Here is a 23,154-nt window from a genome sequence, read left to right on the forward strand (position 1 = left end):
CTTTGCATTATTGCAACATGTGCTTAGGAGCAACGCTAAAATCTTTGACATTTGACATATTAATATTTCATTTGATTCTGCCTCGCAAATTCAATGATTTTACAGCCATGATTTTGTAAAGTTAAGCGTAACCCGATGTTTTGTTACGAAAATAATGAACATGCATTACTCTGTGTGAAGTTTATTATGATTTAGGTTTGAATTAATTTGTTAGAATGTTACCTAACATTAACTGTAAGGTTTATAAGTACATTAACTTATGTTAAGATAAAAACATATTATGAAACACGCATTTCGTTTTTTTTTATAATTCTATATATACAAAATACTCTCACCGGCTATTTATGTAACATACTTTTTTTGTGTCTTTCTACTCTGTGAAATTCATCAAACCAAAAAGGTTAAATACAAATGCTCGGTCGCTTTGCATAAGATCGAAAATACATTTGGACAGAAAGTCAAATGAACATATACTAGTAACAGCGTACGAGTAATATATAATATAATATAATATTTTTTTTTATTGCATAGACAATTATTCTGAAATTTCACACTGAACTGAACTGAACATTTTAGTGCACTAAATTATGAGATTAATTCGACGATTCAAGGGCGCGTCTATTTAAATGAGTCAAGTAAAACAATGGGTAGGTTGGGCAACTTTGTGTCATTTCTTAAAGCTTCGGACAATGGCGGCACTGTCTCTCACGCAAAAACACCAATATTGTTACGAAAGTCTGATTTATACATATTTAAAACTGAAAATATATTTGTATGTACTTTTGGAATATACAATTTGGTATAAGTATTGTCTGTGGTAGTGGGGTAAAGTTGTTAAATAATTAGATTTTTGAATTCTATTATTTTTGGACAATGTTTTTACTTAATTTACACACACACACACTGTGACCTTGAATATAGATGTAAGAAGTTGTTCACGAAAAGAGCGTACACTGAAAGGTCGGCAACACACCTGCTAGTGTTGGAAATGTCCATGGGCGGCGGTTATCACTTTATTCAATGTGCCTGCTTGTTTGGCTCCTACCCCATAAAAAAAGAAGCACGAGATAGATTCCGATGGCAACACTTACTAATCCAAGGGCCTGTAAGAGGCTGTAGAACCATTGATATTGGTGATCAACGAAATTATTTCTTCATAAATAATCAATCATAAAAAAAAAAATGTTTTATAACACATTTCCAGTTGGCTTCACAGAGCTGGACATTTCATACGGTACTTAGAATATCCTTATAGTATTATTATAGAAGTTTTGTTGTATTTTTTAAGTAGTTGATACTGAATTTTCGTCTTAATATAACGAAGGCCAATACAATAAATACTCGGTGTTTTATTGAGACCTTGCTTCAGTGATGCGTTTTCATTTTTAAACTACATTCTTTTGTTTAACAGTCTCGTTGACCGCGATTTTTTTTGAATATCGAATACATTATTACTTAATCAACCTCTTTAGTCTTAGATTATAATTTAAAAAGGCATAGATTAAAAACGTTCTCGATTTGAATTTAAACAATGTCCTACTAATATGGCGTAGGTGCGTTCATAAAAACGTGCGTTCAGTACTAGATTACAATACGCGGTAAAATCAACGCGTACAGTATTGTTCTCCAATAAGTTAATAACCGCGTGAACATAATATACTATGTTGTATCAATGGTGCATTCATTCACATATTTAAGGTTGTCACAACAATTATTTAAATAATTTTTTCCTGTCTTTACTGTGGTTATCTACAGATTTAACTTTATGTTACAAAGCTCCAATTTTTATTCTTTGAATTCATTTTTTTTTAAATAATCGTTTGCATAACTAAGTTTTGAAGGGTCGTTGGCAGAATGTACCAGTGTACCCCGACTTTAACGTATGTAGCATTAAATTTGTTGTGTGTCCTTTGCTTGTAATAAAATAATAATATACTAACAATTTTTAAAGATTTTCTTTTTTTTCTGCTCTTCATAAGAGAAAGAGAAAGAGATTCATAAAATCTAATCCAGTCTCATAACACCGTTCTGCTAAGCACGGCCTGATCTCTTGTCGGCGAAAAAACATTAAGGCATGTTTTGTTTGTTGATTCTGTGGTGCCAACCCTACAATCGTACGAAACAACATCTAATGCATATAATTGGTTAGTAATTAGTGGGTAGGCAAATGCATTAATACCCGAGGTTCGTAATGAGATGTCAGATGCCACTCACGTCAAAGTGGAGATTCAAAAGGTCATGTCAGTTAAAATCACAGTAAAACAAACACTTCACATTCATTTCATAATGTACAGAATATTTTTGTACACAGAGGCTATAGAGTATGGGCGCGTTTAAATAAATTTGGAACTAAGAAGTAATCACTAGTTTAATTAATAAATTGTTCTTATTTCAAAAACCATAACATAGATAATACATAAAAAATAATACTGGCTGAATCTTGGCGCGATAAAATGACAATGACAATGTGATTTAAACATAGAATATCGTTCCATTTGCGCGCCAAATTAAATACGTCCATCATTATACTAAGCTAAAAGTTTGACGTCGAAGTGTTTCTAAGAATGAATTAAGTTCTGTATTGTATCTTAAATCAAAACCTTGTGTTTTATGGTAGATATTAATTAATGATAAATCAGTCAAATATTTTGTTCTTTAGACTATGATTAAAGTATAATTAGAATCAAGATTAAAAGGTTATGCTGAGGCCGTGACATTAAAATGGGAACCGTTTTATTTTGTATGAATTAAATAAATATATGTAATTATAACAATATGTAAATATTTAATGAAAACTTGAATGATATAATTTTATAATGTATCAATTCTCATAGAAAAACATTGTAAAATACATAAACGGAAAATAAAGTAAGAATATGTTCATATTCGTTGGGAATTAGCTAACTTCAGTTTATTTTCCAAGAACATCTAGCTAGATAACGCGTCTAAAATTTTCTTTATTTTTGTAAAAATATAAATTATTCTTTAAATCGTTAAAATTTAAATTATGACACAGCCACAGACAATACACAAATAACGCGTAACTAAGAATATAGAGAATGTAGATGCTTATGTAATTTTCAAGGTCGAGAAATTATATTCGTAAATTTGAATTTGGAACTTCTAAACAAGTTCTGTAATGATGTCAAAATGTGACCATAAAAGATAATAATGTTAATTAATTGTTTGGAGATTAGAAAATAAAAGATGGCACCAAGGTGACAAAGACGGATACTAACCAGTTTTTAGATTTAAAATTTGCTATTTATTTAATAAATGTCATAATATAAATACACTTTAATCATATTGGAATGAAGTCGAGAATTATATTAACTACGTGTAATTAACCCATTAAAGGAAGACACTTTGTATAAAATTGTTTCACAGATTATAAAACAGTCCGGTTTTAAAACAATCATATTTTTCGAACTTATTTTATACTGTAACTTATATTTAATTTCTACATAATGTTAAGTATAAACTGACCATGGGCAAGTATTTTAAAATCATTCTGGCTTATAATGAAGACGTACAAACACTTGAACGTGACTGACAGCGTAAATTGACTTTAAAACTTACAAATTACCGTTTATAAAACAATCATTATGCAAATATTTCGAAAAGGTCAAATTACAGGCTGACCTTTGGGTATTTTTTTGAATTGTAACCCTATAATAGGCGAGCCGTATTAGGAATACGGTTCTTGAAGTTGTCTCATTAATCCTCTGCAGCTATAGACTTTAATTGGGGTCTAAGACTGTTTTCTCCCTTCTTCACCTCCCTTCTCCATCACTCAGGATTTGTGTCAGACAAAAACCTACTACTAACAACACATCTATCCATGAAGTTTAAGTGTTCGTTGAATATTTTCAACCACTGTGATTGTTATTGTAAGTACTGTGGAACTTTCACACTCGTTCCATAAGTCTACGCAGAAAGCTTGTACTTTATTTGTTCGTTTATTTGTTCGACGCTATAAATAAATGGAGTTAACAAATAGTAAACAATATTCTTAATATAACCTATGTCATCCATAATTTTCACTCGTAAAGTAAATAAAAATAACATAAATCACTGGCACAAGCTTTTTAGATCGCACACTGTAGCCACTAGGCCAACACTGCTCCCGTAAAGTAAATACTAATTAATAATATTAAGGAACTACCTTAAACGAAATAATTCTTAAATAAAAAGAACGTTTACGTAAACTTATATATTGAAGAACGCGTTTTGTCTGGAACGTGACAAAACATTTGGTTCCCATTTTTGAATTAAGTAAAAATTGTGTAAGTTTTTGGTACAAGTTTTATTGATAGTTCTATAAGGTAAGATTAAGTGTAAATTAGAATGTTGAAAGCGCAAATATCACCCATTACTACAGTCATTACTATTGTTCGTTTATCATTATTATGTAACTGAAGATGCCATAGTCAAATCGTTGCAATAGTTCAGTGGTTTCTCGACCGGAATCTAAGTATAGAATCAAAACAAGTTCTTTATTTGTTATCAGTTTTATTTAAAGTGGACAGAGTCATTATGTAATACTAATTTATTAACACTGACAGATTATACATTATTTATCAATTTAATAAATCCTAACCCATAATTTTATTTTTGTTTAAAAAAAAGCATTCTTAAGCTTCAAATATTTAAGTAATTAATTAAAAATTTTGTATTTAAAATAAAATATTATAAATTGTTTTGATTGTTATTTCATTTTGGTGAACTAAGCATGTTATTTTTTAAATATCAATAAATAAATGTCTATAACCTATTACGACAGAAATGATAACGCACTAATCCATAGAGTACAAATAGACTTGACAGACACACAATAGTCCCATCCAGCTTTCACCTCGTGATCGAACGCTAAGCTGATTGCATCTTCAATCGTGACAGTACTGAGGATTTCCGACATATTTACCAAATGACTGAGATTATCTTTACATAATATTTAGTTTACGTACAGTTGTAGAAAATTTGAGCAAGGTTCTCTGAAAGTTTTGTCAGCACGAACTTCGTTTAAGTACTTATGTCGTAATTTTTAAGCTGGGTTGGTTTATTGTAGAGAATTTATTTTAAACATTTAATACAAATATAATAAAGAAAAAAAAAACACTCCCAAACTACTGGTTTCATTGAAAAAAAATATCACTATTAGTTTTTTTTTTTTTAAACAGGGCCCCCTACATCCTATCAGACACGCAATCAGGCAGATTTGTGACCGAGTGGCCAAGCAGGAGGGGAGTGTCAAAATCTCACCTTTCTTAAAAAGGGACATTATTGCCTTAAAGGGTTGGCGTCTCCCGCCAGGCCCGGGCGACAACTACTCCGAAAATATCGTCATAATATTTATAGGCGAGTCGGGGCCCGCTGCCCGGCGCCACCCGCGTTGCCTCTCGTGCTATTTTTGTGGGTGACATGTGTGACAATCTTGTCGCAGAATTTTTCCAGCTGCGATCTGTGCTCAAGCAACATGTCGGATAGCCCATCCCGGGATACCCTCATGCCCTTTCAAAATTCGCACAGTCAACAAGTAAATGAACCACCGTTTGGTCGGTTCTGTCGTCACAGTCACACGCGGGGCTTGTCTTCAGTTTGAGTCTGTGTAAATAGTGTCCAAAAGCCCCGTGGCCAGTCAGGATCTGCGCCATGTGAGGTGCGAAACGCCTTGTCTTGATTTGTTTGTATGCCGCATTTGCATCTTTAAATACATTTTTGTGACTGAGGCTGTTTCACCCCCCACATAGCGCTCGTTCCAGGTGTCTAAAGTCTTAAGTCTTGTCAGACGTCGCAAATAGGAAAGCGGATAAATTCCCAGCCGTGTGATGCTGGCTTGTTTAATATTTGGGTAAATTGCTACTTTTGAAGTCAATTAAGAAATTAATTAGTATATTTTAAGGTTAGTTTTTGATTTAGTTGTTTGTTTATGAACTTTATTTTCCTTAGAATGTATGCTTAATGATCTTGTTTACACTAAAGTCACTAAAAACGAAATATATTATATTTATATTTTAGTTAACGGCGACTTATCTAGATCGAAATAATATAAAATTTTGTAAAGAATAATTAAGATTCCATTGTTTTTCTTGGCTAATTAGATATAACGAATATTTTCAAATCTATTGAGAGAAGTAGAAAAGAATGTGCTAAATACAGACAAGAGATGCGATTACCACGAATTGAATTAATTAAAAATATATTATTGTTGCCAATATTATGTTACAAAGCAAAAAACAAACGCTTTTGCGTTGTTAAATTAACAATCAAGGTGGCTTTTTGTGACAAGTTGGTCTCATCTGGTTTGGAATCCGAAAGGTCACAGGTTCAATCTTGGACATTAATTTATTACATACGAATTCAATCTTGGCTATGATTAAAATTTGTAAATTTTTTATCGCGTTTTCATTGTGTTTATTATATTATATGATAATATTTTAGCTGCCAAGGACAGTCGGTAGTTATATAATTTTCAATATAAATCACAAATAAGTTTACTAAAGGTTTTTCTTCTCCTTGTATTGTAATGTCGCCGTTCATTTCGTTTTTTGTATTAATTAAAACTCTTTAGTTTATAAGGAATTTTACATTTGTAATGTGGTGTAGGTCTTCAGGAACCAAGGTTAACCCCCTTAGAGATTTTTTGGTGTTTTCTGTACCTTTAGTTTATTTATATTGAGTAATAATAATATAAACAAAATTGTATTATGCGGAACTTCATTTCATGGCTGTTTGAAACTTAGTAACACAAGCTCGTACATCATATTGTATCCGTAAAGTAAGTTGTGCTCTTTATGAAAGTAACACATATAATATAGTAGTAAGTTTCATATGTATTCGTAAAATTTATTCGTAGCGTAGCGTAGATATACTATACAGGTGGTCAAAAAGTCGTGGAACAAACGCAAATAGGGGATAGATGAGGTCATCAGCTGCAAAAAAATGTTCTACGGCAGGTCTCTAAGCTCAACCCCTGCAGAGTTATAATTTATTTTGCGTTTTATAAGAAAATTGACTTTTTTATACTAATTCTAATTTTAATTTAGGAAAATTGAGTAGGCGACTTGCTTGGAATAAGGCATTGAACACTCATGGCTGTCGGCATTTAGTTTATAGACTACTATTATTCTACACAAAGGCAAAAAGCTATACATAATGCTAATGCGTTTAAAAACCACTTGTTAATTTAAACATAGTGTCGTTATTTGGTTAAACATGTGGTAACCTGATTGCGCAAGCGGCGATGATGCGTTTACTAAATTAATTTATCCTAACATTGAGTAATCATTGGTAACTTCTTATTCTTGATGTCAAATATCAAGTAATAGCTTTGAAAAAGTTAATAGTCTACCCTCTAAGTGCAGAACACAGAATTGATGGTTTTCTCTGTAAGAGTTAAGAGCATGCCATGTGAATAAAAAAAAAAGAAAAAATGCGACACGCTTCATAGATTATGCATGTAATTTGTAAAATAAAGGGAATTAAATCTTTTCACTTTTTAATCTATTCTTTAATTAAAAATAACTAGGGATGATATCTAAAACAAAATATTTGACGATGGTGCGTTTTCCAATTTTTATTTCGACCAATTAAAATAAAACATAGCGTCTTCTTGTACATTTCCCCCCGGGAAAGTTATTTTTTTTTACTATGTATAAGGCAAATTGACAGTATACATGCAGACACTCATTACAAAATTAGAAAAATCTGTCAACTGACAACTGACAAAAACCTTTATAAAAAGAATTGATGTATAAGATGTTCCAGCTGTGAACAAATTTAGTTGTTAATTTACAAAACAAATTAGTAAAGGCCGTCTAGTTATATCCTTACAAGGTAATAAGCTGTCAAAACAAAATAACTTAATTTGATATCCTCGATTTTATATTAATATTCAGTAAATAACCGGAAATTTTAAATTGTTACAAAGGTTAATGGGGTAGAAGACACAGTTTTAAGTGCTAATTAGAGGACAAAGAAATCGAAGTTCTTAGAATTAGAATCTCATATATTTTTTTACGTTGATATGTATTACAAAAAATTTGCTTGTCAAAAAATCCCTTTTACTTTTGTGTATATTTTTATGAAATGTGGAAACAAATACAGACCACATTCTTTCTTATAAGTTTTCTTTCTATACTTAAAATCTATATTCCTCTTCATTTTAATTTTACCCAGAATAATCCAGAAAACGTATTTTTTACAGAACATGTATTGGTCAAACGGGCAGCAGGTTCACCTGATGTTTTAACGCCGCCCATGGACACTCAATGCCAGAGTGTTCGCGAGATGGTACGCTCTTTTCTTGAAGGACCTAAGTCGACTCTAAGTAGAACCCGATTTCAAGTGCATTGTTTGATTAACAATGCTAATTATTGTATAGACATTGTCTATTAATAATTGCGGTTTTTATCAGACTATAATTTGAAATTGCCTATTACTTTTGAAATTTGTTAGTAGTGTAATTTGTAAGTGTAACATTTGCTTATTATATATGCAAAGTGCAAAGTTGTATACATTGTAACCTTTTTTTAACGGCCAACCTCCAGTAATAGCCTCTCCAATAGAAAGATAATTTTTAAAAGTACGATTTTACATTTGGTTTAGTTTAAAGTTCTGCCATTTGTTTTTATGGATAAGTAGGTCATTAGCATATATGTCTCCATCACATAATAGAATTTTGTTTTTTCTTTCTGTTTTTCTCGTGATGTTTTGCTTTACGTTAGAAGAACTCAGTAACTCGAACTCCACCCCAGGATTGAGAATTCTAGTTAACTTTTACATATTGAAAATTTATATAAGTCATTCTAATCTCTATTTATCACCGGCGCAGTCGCAACTTGTCACTTTCGCTTTTACGTGTGCGACGAATCACTTCACATAATATTTGTCCGCGTGTTACTTCATACAACCTTCCCGTTTCCTTATTGTTAATGAAGACTAACAACACTTGAACAATAATTATTTGTGTACAGCTTCCAAAGACAAAATAATAATGTTAAATGAAAATGATATTTATTCTTGTTCTATAATATCCACAACTTGATATGAATTAATTAAGGATCGGCAAAAATAAAGGAATTCCACATTACCACAGATTATGAAACATTTAAATGTCAAGGGCGTTAGATCACAGGTCGGAGGCTTTCGATTTTATGTCATCGAATATCGATTTCATAATTTTACGATTCGATAACTCAATTCGATTGTATCACTGCAATTTTGAATAATAAAAGTTTATCCCACGCGTATACTTTAATTAGCCATAGTTCCATATCAATTTATCGCTCGTAATTGTAACCAACTGTATTGAATGCGCCTGATTCTTTCTGTTGAATCAAAACGATAGTTTTAATATCGTTTTAGTCTGTATATAAGCTAATTAGATTATACTAGACATTGTTATGTTTGAAGTTTAAGAATGAAACTTCTTAGTGTTCAAATTTACAAGAAAAAAATATATGAAAGTACTAGCCGACACGACTGACGTAGCCCTGTACAGAAGTCCTAAAAACAAAAATTTCGTACTTAAAAAAAAAAAAAAAAAACATCAAATAATTGTAAATCTAAACTCACACAAAAACCATCAAAAGCCGTCCACCCGCTTACGACTTAAAAAGAAATACACGCGGAGAAGATTTATGGTGCCTCGAATCAACGTAGATATATGAATTAAATGTTTTCTTCTTTGTGTGTGTGTAAGTATTACTCTACTAACAATATATGGACTTTTAATGGTCTGAATTAAATGTTTTTTTTTTTATAAATAAAAATAAATAAAATAAAATATGTTTATTATGGAACATAAGATACATGTATCACTTATTCCACGTCATTAAATTTGAATTTGTAGGCATCCCTACTCATCGCCAAATATATATATATATATATGAAGATGATATGCAAATATGTTATTTTCAGACAAGAAACATTTATGTAATGTTCCAACTCAGGGTCAGAGCTCATAAGTCGAAAAACAAAATTCGTGAGAAACAAACTAATTCTTGAATAGCATTGCTACATTTGCTATGAACCAAATTTCTCATACAGATCTAGAAGATAAACCTCTTAATATTGGTCATACTTATAAACAGTTTCCGAGGGAAAAGATTTTAATTAACTAAAATTGCGTATTAATCTGTCTATAGAGGTTATCGCTGAAACGATTGAAGTGCCGACTTCTAATTAGCTTTTAATTATTCGCAAGTTGTACACAGTTTGAATATGATGCAGTGATTTGTAGTGCCATGAAGCATATTAAGTAGCAATTGGGACTAGGATGATTTTCAAGCCTATATATTTAATTTGGCTGAGTGTTTATAGCCTCTTCCTGTCATATGTCTTTATAAATAATGAATGAAAATGTATCTACACCTGCCTTGCGATTCTGTAACTCACTTTTCGAACTCACACAGCGGTTATCGCAGCGGTGGTCGCGCTGAAATCAGTCGTAAAGCTGACTGCTTATGATTTGGTATTCTGATAAACAATAAACGAGAAAAGTGAGTTACAGAATCGCAAGGCTGGAGGGAGTTTAGTCTGAGTCTCTTCTTCTATATATATTTCTTATCGAGTCTTTAAACGTTAAAGGTTTTTTGAAACGTATAACAGATGGGCTGAAAAATTCGTAGGCTGACATAATTTTTTATTTCATTTGAAATGATTATTCAATTTATCATCGAGAGCGATACATCGATTATAGTAGTCATAATTTTTCATTAAATTATATAGTACGATTTGTCTTAAAATAGGCTTTAGTTTCAGGCGTCAAATATCTGTCCAGCATTCTCTAGGTCTGAGAACAGGAAAAAGCTGGGGGTGAAATCTAGAATACAAGCTTAAAATATCACGAAATATATCCTTAGGTTAACAAATGTTCTTCATGTATTCGTACAAAGTTTTATTTTACATTGTTCGACAGTCTCACGGAAGTATGGCGACACACTGACACACTCCAACGTTTACGATTTTAGCAACACTATGTAATATATGAATATGTCTTCAAACCATCGATTTAGAAAGTAATTTGCGATTATGCAAGTGGAAAATTTTGTTATCGTTTAGGTTCAAACACAGTTTTATCTTTATTATATGTTTAGCTTCTGCTAATATTCTGTACTAAGTTATGTAATGGTGATTTACTTTGTCTAGATTAGATATGTCTAACACTGTCGTTAATTTAGAGTTGACGATTACTTAAGACTTATATAGTTCTTTCAAATTAGGGGTCCAGACATCGCAGCTAAGTTTTAAGATAATTTTATACTCATAATATAAATTAATGATACTCACATTGCCAGAAGTGCCATTTTTTTTTTTTTGACAATTCACACCAATTGACCTAGTCCCATGCTAAGCTGGTGAAGCTTGTGTTATGGGTACTAGGCAACGGATATACATACATATTATAGATAGATAGACATATAAATACATATTTAAACACCCAAGACCTAAGCACAACACCAAATGCTCATTACATCGATGTTCGTCTCAGCCGGGGATCGAACCCAGGACCCATGGATTCGCAGTCAGGGGTACTAACCACTAGACCAATGAGTCGTCAAATTCGCCATTGTACTCGCAAGTGCGTTGCCGGCCTTTTTTTTCTTGTAGGACCCTAAGTCGAATTGACTCAGAATTTAACTTCAACTTCTACGACAAATCAAAGACAATATCTTTTGCAAGAAAAAACACGTTTGACCTTCCAAAATGCCACTTAAAAGGAAAAATCACATCTGTCCACTATGAATGTCAGGGGTTCACGCGAAAGTGTTACGGAGATGTTATGTAAGATACGATTACAAAGAAATAGACAGGCCACTGGGTAAAGATTCATCTAGGTGCCGAGTTTGTTCACCTTTCGTGGTTTGTCTGTCGTCAAAACGCGGATATGCATTATAATAGTCCCACTTTTAATTAGCTAGACCGCGTATTTTGCGTCTTGTTCCCACTATAATGTAAGTGCGTGCTCCTATTTCACCATACCTCCTGCTGATAGAGGACAAGTCTTTGCTTTTAATTTATTTTATTATTATTTATTACTTAAGATGTCATGTGGAACATGGTGTAATTATTGCAGCTCCTTACAAACGTTGTGTAAAACAAAAAACTTGGCGAATAAAAAGAGTGGCGGAGAGTTTATTGCCAGTTCTTCTCTTCCGTTCTACTTGATTTGAGAACCGGCAGTAAATATAAAATTAGAAGCATTAATGTATTTTTTTCGACGTTCATAAGTGTACATTGTGTTAGCTATATGAATAAATGATTTTGACTTTTGACTTGATACCATTTTAACCTACGTAATTCAAAACGTGTAAAATATTTTTAAGTTTCCAAACAAATATTTAGGCCAGGACAAGTCGGTAATAAGAAACTTGTGTACTTAAGTGTTAATACAATACAACTGCAGTTGAAATCTTTAAAGCTCCAGTCGAATCGAATTAAATGTGCAATAAATTATGATTCACTTAACACCTGCAGATAATTTAAAGGTATAAATACCAAATACCGTAAAGATGATCTATGTCATTCTCATGTGATGTAATGATTGCAATCGTGTTTTCCCACGAAGGTCTCTGACGGAAAGAATTCAATGTTAGAACGTTGTTCTAATGCTATAGCTAACATTACTTTCGGTGTATGCCTAATTTTGTACAAACGATGCTCGTTTATTTCGCAATAAAACTACATAAGTCTTTTTTACTAATTTTTAGTGATAGTTGCCATAGTTACACCATTTTATTGCTGGGAAGTTGTTTAATATTCCAATGGACTGGCATAACTTTTTTACGGTATGCCAGCTTATATTGTTAGTAAATCTATGTTTATAGTACCTGTAAAACTTTGAAACAGTTTTAAAATTTAAATAAGCAAATCGTGAGTTATATATCTATATATATAAGAATGTTATGTTGGTTTGTGTACGCTTCAAAACGCAAAAAGTTCTGCACCAATCGAGCTGAAATTTTAGCATGATATATAATCCGCATCAAGGATTGTTTTTCTCATTTTTTTTAAAGTATTGCAAAATTAATGTAGGTATATGAAATGTATTCTTTGTTTTGTTTCTCATCTCTCAACCATTTAATCGCAATGTGCCACAGCGTGGCGGTGTAGAGCTAGTATTATATATATTAGTTAAGAAGCACACTTGAGGCCAAAATGACCTTCTTAGTTTTCACCACAGTCAGAAATAGTAATTGAAAATTATCGTTTCCTATAATGTCCAAAAACATAAGTGTCATTTAGATTTACGAATTCTTCAATAAGTCAACATAGTTTTTTGTTAATCCAGCGTCGCAAACACACTACCTCTAATATTATCTTAGTTATAAGCTCATGTTTTAAACAATTAAAGTCAGTTGTTACTTAGCTTCAAACAAAGTGTTTTATTTGAACTGCCACCAAACTTAATTCGTGACACTAAAATTTTTCTTTGAAATCTTGAAACTGATGATGATGATGATTTTTCTTTTTTTTTCTGCTCTAAGTCCCAACAAATTTCTGTAATTTTATTGTGTGCTTGTATTATCGTATATTATGTTTTAATTGTATTTTTTAATTTTTAATTTCTATTTAATTTTTTTTTGTGAAACTTATGTTTACATTAACTGTCACACATTTTAGATGTAAGATTTTGTAAAATAATTAGTAGATTTTGTACTGTGTGTGATGTTGTAAGCTTAATAACTAAATAAATAAATAAACTCACGTAAAAAATATATTCTTTATACAATATTAAGGAAAATTACTTAGACATTTCTTTAGGATGTCATTAGCTTACATCACATGAAATGTGAGCCGACAAATACTTATTTTAACTTATGTATTATTTCATCAGGCCATACAAAAGATGTCACGAACATAGTCGTAATTATCCAAGTTAAGAAACCACAGAATTGGTGGTAACCATGTATAATTAATACAAATTAAAAATTATGTAATCGGACATCTTTATTATCAATTTAATGGTGTACCGATGTAAATGTTAACCAAGCTTTTAAATGACTAAATTATTTAAGCCTTACTAAGTTTTACAAATCTCCGTCAGAAAAAAAATATTAAAAAAATGTGAAACTACGCTCCTATATCCAGTATTTAATGCTTTCTATGTATTGGTGTACTTGACTACATTTTTAAATTCCTTCATTTAAAGTTGAGCACGGTTTTGTACTAAAATGAAGAGCAAATAGTTTTCGTTTTCATGTAGGTATTCATAGTATTTCTATACTTCTTTAGGCGCGTTATGAAAAATTGATTAAAGAGAAATTTTACGATGCACGCGCGCGGTTACACAAAATTAACAGAATGAAGTTGCCCACGGAAGATGCTACGGCATTGGACATAATTTAAAAACAACATTCGAATAATAATAAAATATATGTTACACTTAATGTAAGAGAATAATAATAAATATTTATTTATTTAATTTTTCAAATGTAAACTGAACTTTATTGACTATAATGACTCCTTTTCCAGTCTTTGACTATTTAATTGTGATTTATTATTTGCATGCAATCAAAAACTATTTTTAATAATGCCAAAGAAGTATAACTTCTTACGCGCGTACATAAGTACACGCATCCTTTTTTTAAAATAAAATATTAACCATCCACGACAGATAGGCAACCGAAACTCCGTATTATTTACGAAAAAGAAAAGGTTCTATGTAAATCTCTCCGGAGAAAAAGTATGATAGAAAAGTCCACCATTTTTAATAAATTAACACAAGAAATTAAATACATATATTATGGTATATAATTTTTAGAATTAAATATAACATCGCTTCTTCATTTCGTGTGAATATTAATGATCTAATTAATATCAAGTTTTTAAAATGTTTTTGACCTTTATACTAAATAATTTGGTGTTAAAATTGTTTGTTTTAATTAAATATATTTTGGGTTCTGGCGATATATTATTTTAAATAAGAACTATTATAATATTCTGTTTATTGAAGGCTTCTCAGGGAATTAACGTGAATTTTTGTGTCACGTAATTATTTAAACTCAATTTTTAGGTAATTAAAAAAGATTTTGGTGATTTTTTTCTGTCTGTTCAGTGGATTATAGAATTATAGAGAGAAAAAATCTTATCGTAATTTTTTTTTTGTATTTAAGACTTGTGTATAGGACAACGTCTGTCGGGTTATCTAGTGGTGTATAAAAATAATTAACAATATACCTACAATACAACTAAATTATATCGAAGTTGCAAAGGTATTTTTTGTTAGGTCAATTAAATCACTTTCTTGCGCACTTGTATAGAACATTTGAATTAACATAATTATGTATTTTCACTTTATTAATTCGAGTCAAAACGGCTAGAGCTATGTACGTTGTTCTTTATTTAGAAAGCATATGTTCAATTGTTCAAGTATTTCGCTTTAAGAAATTCAATAAGAATTTATTAAGAGAAATATTTCCCTTGTTAATTGTTACTTAGGTCTGTGCTAATTTAAAATGTTTAAGTATTGAATAAAAATAAATTTTATTTTCCTATTTATATTTTATTAAATATATACATTAGTAATTGATAGGTACAGATATTATATTTGTGAGAAGAAACTCTGTTCATTACATAGGAAAATGTATACGTAATAATTCTGAAATATAATTTTGATAAAGTATTAAAAGATATATAAAAAGTATTAAAAACAGTTTATAAAGAAACGTATTATAAGATTAATTAGATAACATTAATTTATGTATTTCAGATCGAATTTAAGATCGTGTAATAAATTGTGAATTTTATAAAATAAACCTGTTTCTTTATATTGATGACGGAATAATAGAGTTTATTAATAATAATGATGATTTTGCTAAGTATAACCTTGACTTATGAAGATCCGGATTCTAGCTTAGCATTCATAGATGCTAGCTTTTCACCTACTTTGACCCCTTAAGACCACCTTCATCCACTCTCACTACATACAACTATCACGATTAGACGTCTGCATTCCTTAAAAATCATAATCTGATAATTTACTCTTAATATTTTTTTTTTCAATAGCGCCTAATTCCATATAAATTAAGTACTTTTACATTTTGGCCTTATATTCCTTTCGGTTTACTTTCTTTAAAAATTTAGATTTAGCTTAACAGATATTACAATATACTAGCTGACCCGGCGAACGTTGTTTTGCATTGTATATTAATTCTAGGAAACATTATTTAGTTCAATAAAAATAACTATCTACTATAATAAAAATAAGGATTGATCGTAGAGGGGTGACAATTAAGGGTTGTATGTTTTTTTGTAAGATGTATCATAAAAAAATAAAAACAAAAAAATATTCTAAAAAATATTTTTTTTATCACTTAGGGGTTTGAAAGATACATAGTAGCCGGTTCTCAGACTTACTGAATATGCAGAAAAAAATTAATAGGAATCGGTCGAGCCGTTTCGGGGGAGTATGGGAACGAACATTGTGACACGATAATTTTGTATATTAGATTTTAAAATTAATTCATATTTTATAACTGTACTGACAAAGACAACTTACACACAGCTTCCAGTTCGATAAATACAAATACAAGTACAAACTGCAACGCCATATATTTCAAATAGGCTCCTGATTTAAATTAATTATATACTTAAGGTCATTTAATTTATTCCAAAAAATCGTCCAGATAACCTTCAAATGTGTATAAAAAGGTATGAAATTTAGAATCTTATGAAAATAATAGGATTCGATATTTAAATTAAAATAGTCGTACGTTTCCGATTTTGTAGGACAACACGTACAGTGTTAATTCACTGCATTATACAGCTAAGATGCAAACATATTATGTAAAGTAGATATATAATGGTATTATTTACCTTCGCTAAAGGGCAGTGAAGGCACGTATCGGATAAGTATCAAACGTGAGACATGATTTACAAATATTTCAGAAGGTTGCCCTTCGGTTCGTCTTCGTTTTTTGTGTGACCTTTTAATTGCCTAATTGAATATTAGGCCATTAAGTTAATGGATTTTTGATTCAACACGTTTATGGCTTTTGTATCATAAAAATACTGTTGATGTTATTTGAATATCGAACGCCAGTTTATTGAAGATTCTTAATAATAATACTGCTTTACATCATTGAAAATGTTTATAAAGAAGAATATAAACTTGTTTTTTTTTAATATAGCGACACTTTGTATATATATACAATAAAGGTAAATGTAACGACTTAGCAACTGTATAATTCAGTGTTTTATACGGTATTGTCTCCGTAATTGGATGTTTAGTTTATGGCAATTTAAATTAATTTTTGGATCTATCGAATCGAACCGATAATGTAATTGACAGCTAAGGATTACTTATAAGATGCCATATGAGAGTCGAGTTGTTTTTATTAATAAAATTTAGGCATTGAAATATTAGTCCAAGTTAAATTGTATAGTGTAGTGTGTGCGTAGTATTGATTATATACAAATTGAGTTGAGTGCAACTCAAAAAGAGTGCACTAAAGCCAAAAAAATCTATTACGACGAAATGTATAAAATATAATTTGAATACCTTCATTAAATTTGTTTGACGTAATAATGACTGATAAATTATCTTGATATACTATAGAATCAGGAAATGAGTAAAAACGTTAGTATATTCATGTGATGAATCGTTCTATGTAAATTTTTTACCTACATCAAACGCGACTTGCATGCTTAAAAATATTATTTACGTACCGAAGAAATTAATAGAGAAATATTTCAAATTATTTTTTAAATTTAAATGAGATTTTGGCAAACTTGTCTATTCCACAATTGATCAAAATTTATTTATAATCTGCGCGCGTTGATGTCTTTTCTTGGTATGTACTTAAGATACTGTAAATATTTGCGGCTTATGAAAAAACAACTTTAACTTGAATCTTACTTAAATTTAAATTAATTTACACATATTTGATAATAACATTTATATTCCTGTTCCTTTGGAACAAATAATATCAAAAGCTTCTGAAAATTTAATTTCATTGTCTCATTTTTTTACACTTAAAATTGTAGGCTTAAGTTATTTTTTATATTAAAATATTCTTTAAAAATTAACTCACCTCTCTCGATTTAAAACACGACTATCGGCACACACACAGTATCACAGCGCGCGACGCGGGGTCAGAGAGTAATCCTCAGTTCGCAACTCGCGCGACCGTACAGTGAAAGTGTTTATATACGAGATCTGAGATGCAACCTTACTCGTCTTCGCTAATACGAAACAATGAGTCCTTCTCGATTTTTATTAGGGCAGGAGACTTAAAAGCTGTATTTAATTCACTATGTACTGTTTTAAGTGCATCGTAGTGTCTTAGTTTTTTTTTTGTAGGAAATTCGCCTAACTCACAAACGTATATGAATTTGAATTTCATTTTAAATATCTCGACTTATACGAAGAAGTTCAAGTATTGATTATTGCAAGACATTCACCTTATTTATATTTTTAATTGGATTTTTTTCATATTAGATCAATTATTATTAAACTACGTACTTACACTTGAAATAATATATATTTTGATGACAGGATAAAAATGCATATTTTTAATTGCTTAATAATATGCAATCCCTATACCATGATATTTGCATCCAATAACTAATAAACTAGTTGCATGTCGTGAAGTCATTTCGACGGTATTCAAACCCAGGAACTATAGGACTCTTCAATGTTTGCTAATTGCATATTACACATATTCATATACCTACCTGTTTTGTAAGTTGGGTAAACATTTTGATGTATAAAATTTACTTGTGATTGTTTTTATTCTTAACATATATCTTGAATTAATTTAAATGGTGCGTCTTAATAATGAAAATTGTGTTCTAAATTAAACAGTGACGTCAATGAACCTACTATAAAAAAATATTATTAAATTAAAACTTGTCTTGTAAAATAAAAAACTATTTTGGGATACATATTTCTCTCTGACCTTTACATGCAATAATGATGCGACTATTTCTTATAACAAACGTTAAAATAATATTAATCATAATTCAACAAGGTATTTTAGTTTTAATGTTTAAACATTAATACCTATCATAAAATAAGTAACAACAATTTTAACATAATTCAGAGAATAAATAAAAAGATATATAATATGTCTAATTATTTTCATTCTATTAAAGTACCCTTTGTCTAATCTGTGATTCATTAATTCATCATTGCAATGTGCGTTTACACTGTAATTAAATTTAATAACATTGTCTATAAAAGTATAGGGTTGTAAATGTTAGTCGTGATATAAAGTGTGTAATTTTATTCAAGAACATTTGACAATTGACAGATTGTGGGCAGCATCGCGCGTTCTGATGTAATTTTATACTGACAGATGTCACCTCTATGGCATCAACAGATTATGATTCACTTATACGCTTGTTACGCTAACTTTTTGGTGCGTTTTAATAATAAGTAGCAAAAATGGAAAACATTTATAGATATAAAAACCGTGTGTATTTATTACCCTATTGGAAGCTTTACAAGATGTCAAATGGCGATGTTTGCAGTGTGTAGAAATAACCGTAAGGTATTAAAAGAAAAACCTTAGTGACGCTCTGAAAAAAGCTGAAAAATGAAAAAAACTCTGATATCAAAACATCACCACCAAAGGTTCTGTCGGAAGGTATGATTCGGGTAAACACGTCTAAAAATGATGTGGATAAACATTTTGTTGAGTTACTCAGAACCAAATCGATATGTTTCTATGTTATAGAACTACGCCATGATTTGTTTAATTTTGTTTAATGATCAAGTGCTTTTCAGAAGTTGGTCAGAATTTTGATGTGTTTATGAATGTTTGTATTATAACTCCATCTTTTTTAAAATACTTGTACCTTGTACAAACTATGTGCTTTAATATATAGATGTTAAAAAGAGGAATTTAGAAAAAGAGTTTCTTTATTTTACCACCATTTACAAGTTATTGCCACAAATTTGTTAATAATGCAATTAATTCGCATTAATATTTAAAATATATTTTCAATCAAAATTAATGAATTTTTAATTTTTGAATATTCATTATGCATCTGAAGATCAATTAAAATTCAGAAATTTGTGACCATAAATCTTAATAATATCGTTACTATAAAAATCATATCAAAAATTAAATTAAAATAATAATACTGTGAGGTCAAACATATAAAAACAACACAAAAGTTTTTTTAAATATCGCGAAGAGCGTCGAAACTTGATCGTAAAACACTCAAAATGCCACATATGAGTGGTCGGTTAATTGCAGTGCTTGTTTCGTTTTGCAAGATCTTGAGACTTATTTTAAACTAAATCCAAAGTTTATCTTAGAGACGCTTCTTCTTAACCTGCGACGATTAACCCTTATGTATAATTGTTTATTACGTATTCAATTCTGACTTATATAAATGTGTTCTTCTTAACATAATTTAGAATTTTTTGCTATCATATATCTGTTTTAATTGTTTTTTTTATGTTTATTTTTACATAAAAGGTTGACTGAAAGAGAATGCTTGAAAGCGATACGGCCGCACGTTGCTCTTCTTATTGGTATATTTATTTAATTGGTACTGATTTTTTCAACGATTTGCAAGAGTTTGTAAATAAGGAATTAAATTAAATTATATAGATTTTGCGCCACATACAACAGAGAATTACCAATTTAAATGAAATTTGAAAGGGCGGAGCTTTTCGTTGAGATATTTTTAAAGCAGATAACGCACTCGCAATCTTTCTAGTACTCAGAGTCTATCTACCTACTTTTGCAGAGCTATCACTAATACTATATGCTAAGCTTTCATTTTTAGTTACTAGGAATAATTTTAAAACGTTCATATAATAATAAAAATCATCAAAAAGTGGCATTTGTAAAATATAATTGAAAACAAATAATAATACCAAAAAATAATAATTTTACAAAATTGAATTCATGAAATTTCGTTTCACTGTAAAAATCACTCCCAAACCTTAGGCAATATGTTTTTTATGTGTCTAACTTGTCTTGTGTCTGTTTTATCACACACCTGATGAAAATTGACACATAACAAACTAATTATAGTGTTTGCCTACTGTAACTTTGTCAAAGTAAATTCCTTCAAAATTACTGTTCATAAATCACAAGTAATTTTAACGATTACGAATTGCGCAATTTTGTCTTCCCTTCGGGTCTGTGATTTACATATTATGCAATATATTTCGTTTTGAAAAGATTTTCAAAATGAATATATGAATTAATTCCATACATTAAATACTCGTACATTTACTAAAATATGATATAACAAATATTCTTATTGTGCAAAAATGGTTTAATTATAAATTTGTGTTATGTAGTAATCATAAAGTAAAATAGAGTTTATATGTCAAAAGGAAGAGACTGGCTGCCCACAGCAAAGGGAATCCTAGTGTGGGGGCTAGTGCACTCTACTTTACCTAAATATTCTCTATATTTATTGTGTATAATAAAGACTTTTCTTTCTTTCTTCTTTCAAATTAGAAAAAATATTCTACTGAACAAAGTCAAATATAATAACAATTTCATGATTGATTTACCGGCGCGTAAACAAAAAAATATATGGTGTTTGTTTGTAAGATTTTATCTGTCATTTAAAAAATCATTTGTAATATTTAATCAAGGACCTAAATTTATTATCAAGGCTTTCAAACGATTAATAAGCAAGTGATATAACTTATCTGTATTGATATAAATTTTATAAAACTATTTTAAAAGAGTACGTAAGTATGGAGTTTCTTACCCAATCTTCACCATATGATACTACCTTGTGGAATGGGCAACTAGAGTCATTTTTTTTAAATATTTTTAACTTGTTATTTCGATTTACAAACGTGCCTTTATAATAGGCCTAATTAAAATAAATGAGTTTACTTTGACTGTATTCAAAACAGGATTACTTATGTATTAGTGTATCGTGAAATTCACATTTGCATTTAATCAATAAAGCGTTGAGTGTTTATAATGTGTGTCATGGAGAAATTATTCATACGTTTTTTCGGTACACCTTGCATCGGAAGTACCACTCCCAGGTTACATTTTTGTAATAAGAGAGCTTCGACCTTGAGAATCAGCAATACCTTTATTTAAAGATTAAAAATGTTATGACCTAGCGACCCCGCGGACTTCGTTTCGCCTTAATATGATTTATTTACTTAGCCGACCTTTTCAGTAGCTATATCAACATATGGAATTTGAATATTTTTTCCAATATTGTCTTTGAAAAACATTCCTCAGAGTTCAACGAATAAAAAAAAATCACTCGAACCGGACCAGGCGTTTTCGAGTTTTACGCTTAGCAACATATTTTGGGATTGTTATTTATATATAGGTAGAGGCGCTACAACCTTTTAATATACAAATCATTGTTTAGCAGCGCAGTTCTTAACCTAATTAAAAATTGTTTTCAATCAATAATGATGAGTAATTAAAAAAAAATAGTAATACTTGTTAACCCGACCAACGTTGTGTTGCCATTTAATGATTATAGTACAATTATTGCTATTTAAAAATAATTTGCGGAAGAAGGGTAAAAATTAAGGATATATAATCCTATATGTATGTGTTTTCATACCCAATCTAAAAATGAAATATTTATCCAAAAAAAGAAATAATGTGTTTAACCCTTTTCAGTCAAATAACATCGGAAAAGTTTGCTTGCCAGCCCTGAAGCATTTTATATTATATTACATTTTATAAATATATACATTTTGGTCACACACACACAACATACACAGTACACACATACAACAACATAATTCTTATTTCGAAGCTTTATTGTAAATGCGACAGCGTAATGATATCATCGTTCTTGTTCTCTAAACTGTGTCTGTATGTGTATTGTGTATGACAAAGAAAAAGACACAGAAATATTGTGAGGGTCTTTGTTTTCGATTTGATTATATTATGTCATTAATTGTTCTATTGCCAAGATGTTATCTTTTCGCACATATAATAGGCGTGGCTGGGATCGGTTAACATAACCAGTATTTTACGAAATCTTTTATGACGACGCAAGTAGTAAATCATATTGGGTAATAGAAACCAAATTGTAGTACGACAAAATGGAATTTGTAATAATTATATGAAACAATATCTTTAACCCTTATCATAGACTATATTTTCTATAGGCTGGACTTACTTTTATAACTTTATTTTTAGTTTAAACTTTAATAAAAGTTACGGAGTCTTCGTCGCTATATGA

General features: G+C 30.1%; 1 protein-coding gene across 1 annotated transcript in view; it reads right to left on the minus strand.

Moving 5' to 3' along the window:
* Positions 1-18,136, minus strand: part of LOC125051982 (mucin-1) — a 48,340-nt gene extending 30,204 nt beyond the window's left edge. The window contains exon 1 of the mRNA XM_047652626.1: positions 18,039-18,136. The gene's annotated coding sequence lies outside the window, so the exon portion shown is untranslated. The remainder of the gene's footprint in view (positions 1-18,038) is intronic.
* Positions 18,137-23,154: the final 5,018 nt, after the last annotated feature.

This window comes from Pieris napi, chromosome 8, assembly GCF_905475465.1.
Source record: "Pieris napi chromosome 8, ilPieNapi1.2, whole genome shotgun sequence".
NCBI classification, from domain to species: Eukaryota; Metazoa; Arthropoda; class Insecta; order Lepidoptera; family Pieridae; genus Pieris; species Pieris napi.